This window comes from Rhodamnia argentea, chromosome 2, assembly GCF_020921035.1.
Source record: "Rhodamnia argentea isolate NSW1041297 chromosome 2, ASM2092103v1, whole genome shotgun sequence".
In the NCBI taxonomy this organism is placed as follows: Eukaryota; Viridiplantae; Streptophyta; class Magnoliopsida; order Myrtales; family Myrtaceae; genus Rhodamnia; species Rhodamnia argentea.
In genome coordinates this window covers 3,909,403-3,917,802 of record NC_063151.1, presented here as the reverse complement: position 1 = coordinate 3,917,802, position 8,400 = coordinate 3,909,403, and the positions used below count along the sequence as shown (strand labels likewise).

The 8,400-nt window shown below is 38.6% G+C and overlaps 1 pseudogene; it reads left to right on the top strand.

Moving 5' to 3' along the window:
* Nucleotides 1-464: 464 nt before the first annotated feature.
* Nucleotides 465-1,770, top strand: LOC125313901 (annotated as a pseudogene).
* The last annotated feature ends 6,630 nt before the right edge of the window (nucleotides 1,771-8,400 follow it).

The window sequence follows — 8,400 nt, the reverse complement described above, 5'->3', positions numbered from 1 at the left end:
AAGATCAAAGAAATTTTGGAGAAACTAGAAGTGCAAGGTTAGCTAGTGCTATCAGTATTCCAGTCTCCAACATTGAATTGAACTCGACAGAGAGATTCGATAAAAATAAATGCAAGTTTATGAATTAGCCAAATAAAAAAAGAAGCAATAAATTAGAGAGAGTTGAGGGAAATTTGATAAGTTAACTAGAAAAAAAGGAGTGTTTAACTAGAAAAAAAAGGAGTGTGTCTAAACTGGGAGTAGAAATAACACCGCCCATCACAAAATATATTTGATCGGTGAATTTCTTTGGGGATGGACATTTTTATTTTCATCCAAGAAGTACTGAATAGTGAATTTTCACTTATACTTGAGTTTAGGTGCGAGAACGTATGTGGCACTAGCTGAGACTGAGAGTCAACCGGGTAACAGTAGGCTTGCCGACATGGATGTCACATCTCTCAAAAGAAAGCTGGAGGGCAACAATGAGAGAAGGAATATATTTTCCACCGGAAAAAGTAGCAGAGCAGGAAGAGTTGAGCCAAGAAGTTCCATGAAGACTTGGGTAAGACGCGACGAAATTTGTTAGATGCAGCAAAACATCTCCCTTGTCGACAATAGAATTTTTTTTTTTTTGGGGTCAAAAGCGTCGGTAGAATTGGTAGGCAAAGAAACTCGACAGAAGGTGAATGGGACTTTTTCCTATTTAATGGAGGACGTCATTTCCATAATGGGTGTTTATGATATGGGTGGAGTGGGCAAGACAGCCATTTTGAGGCATGTCTATAATAGACTCCTTAGGATCTTGCCTTGGATGTATTCTGGGTTGCTGTACCTCAGGATTTTAGTGTGTATGCGCTACAAAAAGGGATTGCCGATGCGGTCGGACTAGACAATCTCTCAAATGAGAAGGACCTGAAGAGAAGGGCGGACTTATTGTAAGGACACGTGAATGTGAAGATTAGATAAATCCTAATTTTAGATGGCCTTTGGATGCATTATGAAGTTAAGGATGTGGGAATTCCGATTGAAACGGGCAACCTAAAGTTGGTATATAGTGAGTGACAACTGGATCACTAGATGTTTGTTGTATGATGCTAAGCAAATCAAGATAGAACTTCTCGATATAGAAAATTCTTGGAGGTTATTTTCAAAGACGCTCCGCTTCAAAGGAGAACTACCTTGGGAGCTCGAACAAATGGCAAGGTTTCTTCTTGATAGGCGTTATGGTCTACCACTTGGGATCGTTGAGATTCCAACTCGCATGAGAGGACTAGAGAAAGTGCTTGAATGGAGAGGCATGTTGAGAGAATTAGTGTACTCCTGGATGGAGCTTGACGGCAGTTATTTGAACTTGGGTAATGATCAAGTGCAACAGTGTTTCCCGAATTTAATATTTTGTTTTGGGAAATTCCTTCCAGGAACTAATAGAGAGATGCTGATAGAGTCTTTCATAGATGAGGATTGCCACCAGGCAAGGGATCGCACGATCAGGGTAACACCATATTGGGATAAGATAAGAGGGGCCTGCCAGGCTATTGGGTCAAGAGGAAGAGCATCAGTATCTACACCCGTTGACAATGGACATGGTTTGGACCCATGTGGGGGGTGAAAGAAACACCACAGGAAGTATTCTGGACCGATCGTCTAGCGAAAGTCTTTTTACAAGGCAACTCACATGCTCAGCCTGTTCAACAGCATGAAGACACTGCTGCTGACGCAAGACATGTTTGCTTCACCGCCCTTTACTCCAAGAGATATCAATCAAAGACTGCAAAGGCATGGAGGTGATAATAGGCACTGTTGCCAAAATGACAGCACTGTTCCTTCCCGAAGTTAACGAACCTGAGTCCACGGGATCTTCCGGAACTGAAGAGCATATGAGATGGGACTACGAGCTGCTGCGATTCCCTCCGGCGGATTTCTATAGACAATTGTACGGAACTGAAGAGGATTCCTCTGCAGCAGCCCCTGCTTGACAATGGGCTCCCTTCTCCTCCCCCTTATTTTCAACAGATTTGGATAAATCGGCAGACGTGGGAGTCGCTGGAGTGGGATCATCCCTTTGCTCGTTCTTCACTTGAGCACTTGGTCCCTTCTAAGTATCGATTCTCCCTCGGTTTAGAAGTTCCTTTTTTGGCCCAATCTTTTATGGCAAGTGTTATACCACGTAACTGCTTAGACACTAGTAATTAGGCCCGTGCTACACACACTGATAATGAATCCTATTACAGCTTGAAAGTGTAGCATAACTGTCATGTTATTATTGAAACTCAGTTGTTTCGGCGATGTTAAAAAATTAGAAGGAAAAAAAAAAAAAACCCATTCTGAGTATGCAAAAACTTTGCATATGCTGATATACAAATCCCTCCATTCATAAGTAATCAGTTTTTGCGGTTGCAAGATGATCACGACATAGAGATAACAAATGATTAATGGCTGCAGAGCTCTCATTACAAAATGATTGAAATTGATCACGCCACCCTTGTTGTGAAGATGCTTAAGCCTAATAAAACTAAAATTTGATTAGGAAGTTCTACTTTATTTGGTTGGGATAGTTTTAAGAGAGCATGTTAAATGCTTTTTGCGTTTTGTGTTTTACCTCATCTGGTACTTCTATTTTCATTTCGAGTCCTTTTTAAGTTTTTAATTGATCGTTGTTCTTCATGAATACTTTTCATGGACTTCATATTTCCAATTGCGTATTAGCGCATATTTAATTTCTTTCTACTTAATTTGAATTCGGTTGGCTGGAGAAGTCTCTAATTTTCTAGATTGTTTACATTTTCTCTTTAATTTGATTGGGTTTTATTAATCAAAGAGGTCTCTAACAAAAATTAATATTTCTGAAATGCTTTCTGTTCCTTTGGGCCCGGTTTGCATATGATTGACAAAGAGTCGAAATTTCTGCCCCAAGACTGATGAAGCCGTAGAGGATCCCGTTGAGGATGAATCGTCGTCTGACCACGGTGGACATCGAACTAATCGCAACTGCTACATCATCCCGCTCGAATGATGTTTGAAGTACCTCTGAACCTTGTGATGACATATGCTTACTTTATGCCTTCTTTTCCAATTGTCTTCGGACCGCAGTTTGGGGCTCGGCGACCTTGGCTGGTCATGCCCCACCCTCGCCGCTTGGTTCTGCATCCTTCTTCTTTGGTTTTTTGTTGAAATTTTAAGCTAATTTTTCAAGTTATTTTACATAAATTTTGTATTTTAAAATATTTTTGTTAATTTTACTTTTTTTAAATCTAATTTTATTTATTTTTATATTTTTTAAGTTTAGAAGTCCACATAGAGTTAATTTTATTTAAAAAAAAATACCACTCAATATTAAGAATTTAATTATAAATGCCATATAGTAATTTTGACCGGAATATCTCGCGAAAGACACTTAAGTGGTCATTTTTTCTTCGATTTGGCGCTTAAGCGACCCAAAAGAAACTTTGGTGTCGTACACAAGTTTTGTTACTTACGGTGTTCTTCTCCTTAAAACGCGTTCTTCCGCTCGGAAATTCGTCCAGAGAATAGAAATAAACAAAAAGCTATTTCTAAACAGAAATTGTTCCCACAAGCAGAAATGTTATCAAATGAACCCTAAATGTCGTTTCAATTAGCATTTATAATTAAGAGTACTGCTGTCCTAGGGTCATTCTGCTCGACCAAATAACATGGAATTCTACCAAACCCTGCGGGGGCCCACCAAATATGAATGGGACTTTACCAAAATATTTCAAAGTCTTCCGGTAATCTTAATCAATTAGCACTAATTTGGCCCGCAATAAGACATTATATCGTGGTAATGGTATAGTCAACAATCACAGCAACAAAGATTTTACAACGGGTAACACATGTATAAATTGAAGCACTCGCTCGCATGCCAAAGTAAATAATGGGGTAGATCTAATACCTTTTTCTGGTGGGTGGATCTTGCATATTAAATTGACTCCCAACCCGCAAGGCAAGTTGTTCTCGTCTTATCGGAGACTTGGATCCATGACTTCGCACTTTATAAGTTGAAGCTCTCACTCGCAATTGCATGGTAAACTGCAAAATGGGGCGGCATCTAATCCTCGGCCTCCTTTGTTCTTTCTTTCTATTATGTTCCTACCTTCCCATTGCCTCGCCCCTTTGCCCTCTTGACCAGCGCGACGCCTTTCACCATTTGGAATCCAGGCTTATGTGGAAATCCATTGCCAGAAGTATGCCCTGACGATCTTCAACCTCCTCCACCGTTGTCCTCATCAACTTTAGACCGCGAAGTGCATGAGAATTGGTTCAGATAGAAAGTAGTGTGGATAGGTTATTCATCATGAATTGTAATAGGGATTTCCATAGCATACATTGCTTTTGAGACGGGAAGGCCAAAATGGGTTGCACGAGGTGTGAGAAAGCTAGAGAGAAGAGCAGATGAGTGGATGGAGAAGCCGAAGCAGAAGGCCATCAAGTTTTATGGACAATGAAATTGTTTGAGGAGTTATCTCTTTAATCTGTGCAATGCAGATTATGTCACCAGGCCGGCTTGAAATGTCATTTCCCTTATGAAGGTTTGTTTCTAATGTCTCCTCTTGTTTTTTCGGGTGCAATTATATATCAGATGAATTGAGGAGATATAGTGAGATCTGTGAAACGCACAACTTATAAAAAATAAGAAGCAAAAAACAAATAAGGAAGCGCGTGCCATTAACCTCTTAAATATATTACCCATCTTATCGAGTGCGTAGCTTCTATTTGACTATGAAGAATTAGAAGTGAAGACTGGCTTTAACCCATTCAGCCAAATATAGCGGCTAAAGTACATTACAAGTGCCAAACTTGTGTACGACGCTCATTTTAGTGCCAAAACTTTCAAAGAGATCACTTAAGTACCAAATTTTTTAAAAAACGCTCACTTCAATGCCAACTCCAATTTGAACTAACGTGGCTTGCTGGAAATTTGAAGTGACCTATTTTTTTTATTAATATTTGAGCTAACGAAGCTCACCGGAGTTGGCACCGAAGTGAACGTTTTTTAATATTAGCGCTTAAGTGATCGTTTTGAAAGTTTTGGCACTAAAGTGAGCACCGTATATAAGTTTTGACACTTATAGCGTATTTAATCCGAATATATCAGTTAATCAGTATACCAATGAGATATGTCATAAAAAATCAACGCTAAAATGTTTGAAGTTGCAGGTCAGTGGTAGACTGTGAACTGGAAGCTATTATCCATTGTCATCGATAGGGAGCATAGGTCAAAGTGGAACCGAAAAATGTGCAGTGAAATATTCAAAGAGACTGCCCTCCACGATAATGAACTGTGTATTAGTGAAATTAATCTGGGTACCATAGCATCCTCGCCATATCCATGCATTCAGTGGTAGGTAAGATGATAAAACTAAATCGATTTCCAGAGTTATTTTTTAGACGATGTTATGATTTATCTTATTAATGTTATCCAAGTAGTCCCCGAAACCCGTTGGACTGCCGGTTGAATAGTCTTTTTTTGGGGTCGTGAGTCCTTGGCAATGGACCTTATTACATGTCGCTTTATAACTCAAGTCGAACATTATTAATGCCCACGTTTTTTCCATTTAACTCATGCTGGTAAATTCGTGCAACTAATAGCCTTCTGGTTAGGTTACAAATGGTAATTTATGGAAGAAGTTAGTGGCTTGTCAATGGAATAGTAGCTTATCGATTTTTTTTTTTCATATTTATAAATGAGCTATGCATAAATAAATCTTAGCGGTGTCAATATTGAGCTATTTGTGAGATTAATAGTCTGCCAGGAATTTATAGGGGGTGAAATACTTTGTTCGTAAGTTACAACCGTTAAGTTAACCGCCAGCAATATATAAATCTATAGGCAATTCGTAATATCTACAAATGGAAATATGAGCTCATTTGTAAAACGAAGTATTGTTCGTAATCTACTAGGATATTTTAACCTGGTAAGTTAAATTATTTGGTTATTATGGTACTGAAATCAAAAGCTTTATTAATTTACTAGGAGTTTATAGTGGCAAAATTGGTGTTGTTCGTAAATGATAACCGCCTCTCAAGGACGCCTGGGTTTCGGTCTTACTTTCGTCAAATCTGTTGTATCGTGATTTATGTAATCACTGCATAAAATTTTCATATCTGGGGGTTGAAGTTTACTTTATGTCGCCTCTCCTGAGCTATTTTTCTACATCTTCAACTGAATTGTTTCACCACTACTAATTTGACGTTTCACATTCATTTTGCCAAATGCTAGTGCATTGGATTTTACCTGGCAATTATGCATACTAGTAGCTTAGTAATCAAGTGAATCTATGCCGTGTATGTTTAGCAGCATGCAATGGTCACTCTTGACTTTGATTGAACTAATAAAAGCTGAGATATGTTTGGTATAGTTTTAGTTGTGCTGCATTCTTTAACTATTACATAAAATGGTAGAAGGACATTTCAAGTGACAATATTTGTTTATGATGCTCACTTTGGTGTCAATTTTTTTTTTTCCAGATCACTTAAGTGTCAATTTTTTTGAAAAACTATTATTTCAATACTAACTCCGATAAGCCTGACAGGAAATCATACGTGGAATTTTTTTATTATTTAACTAATCCCATGTGGCTTGCGAGAGGATCTTGTCAGCAGTAAAAAAAAAGAAGCTAAAAATCAATAACAAATTCCACGTAAAATTACAAAATTAAGAAATAAGCAAAAAAACTAAAAAAACCAAAAACAAAAAGTATAAAGTAGAAATTGCAGCGGCGAGGGCTGTGCAAGGGCTTGCCGCCATTGTCCAACCATCGCCAAGCCACCGTGGGCTATGGCCAACGGGAGTCACTGACCAAAACTTTTATCAGATCTGAAACGCAAACCGATTCTAGTTCCTTTGCACTATGTGTAGTGAGAATGAGCATGAGAGAGATGTGGTTTCTGGGCATTAATCTAATGCCTATCTTCAAGGAAGAAGATGATGAACAGTGCTCATCAAAATTCACTTTGTCGAAATCCTCCAAATAGCCAACATGGTCGCCATCAAACCCCCCATCCCCAGAACTGAAATCATCCTCGTCGTCCTCGTCTAAAATCTCCTTGCATCATCACATCTCCCGATCTGCGAAAAAGTTTAACCAACTTTCTCGCTAAAACCAAAAGCATGAAAATCTTAGCATGATCCTAAATGAATTTGATTGATGTTATTCGACATTTGCTTAATTTTTCGATCTTTGCAGCACTTAGAAAAATTAGTCAAAGAAAATATTTCTATGAAAAATCTATACTCATGGTGACACTACTGTAATCTAAAACTCTGATTCCGGACCCTCGCGCCTAATCCTAAGGTGCTCCAGAGTACTCCGAGGTCTGATGGTGGTCCGCGAGCTTGGCTCCAAGGACTCCGCGATGCAGACTTGAAGTTGTAGACTTTGCTTTTTTGTCATTTCAAGTATCACATGCTGGAAAATCACTTACAAATTATTTGCAAAATACAGCCAAGCATAACAAAACGAAAAATATTTCTTTGAACATATTTTTCAGCAAAATTCACGTAAAGTCCAACTATGGTGGAGCTTCAAAATATTGTGACTTCAATTATCAGCTATGACAAGCCAAGTCACCTCACGGCTTCCTCACTACCACACTAAAACAGCCCGATATACATCAAAGCTTTGAAAAAACACGAAACAGGAAATGCTTAACAACTCCACCAAGCAAAAATTTGTTGGTGGTCATCCAATTAGAAAGATTTACAAAAATTTTCGGGGGAAACAATTAAAAGAATTATATGCTCGCCGCAACGGGAGGGCGACCTCTGAATTTGTCAATGGCTAGCCTAATTCATGAATTTCCTACAATCGGAGGCTTTAAATAAGCAAGGGACTTTCAGTTCCTCGTGTTCTTCCGGGTCAAACAAGTAACCATACCTGCAAAACATGAATGTCAATGTCGTAACCCACATGACGACTTTGCTACGCTTTGGCTTTTTTTCCCTTCCCAACAAAACTAGTGCACGCAGATAATCACACATACAGTAGGAAGAGAGAGGTGACAATCTGGAGGAGATCCTACTTTAGCTCATGAATAAGTCACTAAGCGAAGACCTAATCACACCATCTTTCCTGAGATTGATTGTTTTAACTTCAATAATCCCAATCAATATTTTAAGTACGCATGGGTTAAAACATTTGTATCATTTAAATATCTCATAAAAAAAATATACATGGGTTTGTTTCATAATGACATTTCGATTGGTATATATGCTGGTTCAGCTCAAACAAAATGGTCCCATGACCCAAGGGTATACGGAAATGCTCTGAGAAAAATTAACAGAACATTACTATGTTCCCTTACCCTAAGGGGTGATGTGTTGATTAGTGGATAGATTATATGAGAATTCACCGTTGATGATGAGGTATTTAACAAATGCCCGGCTAACTCCTAGTGCTA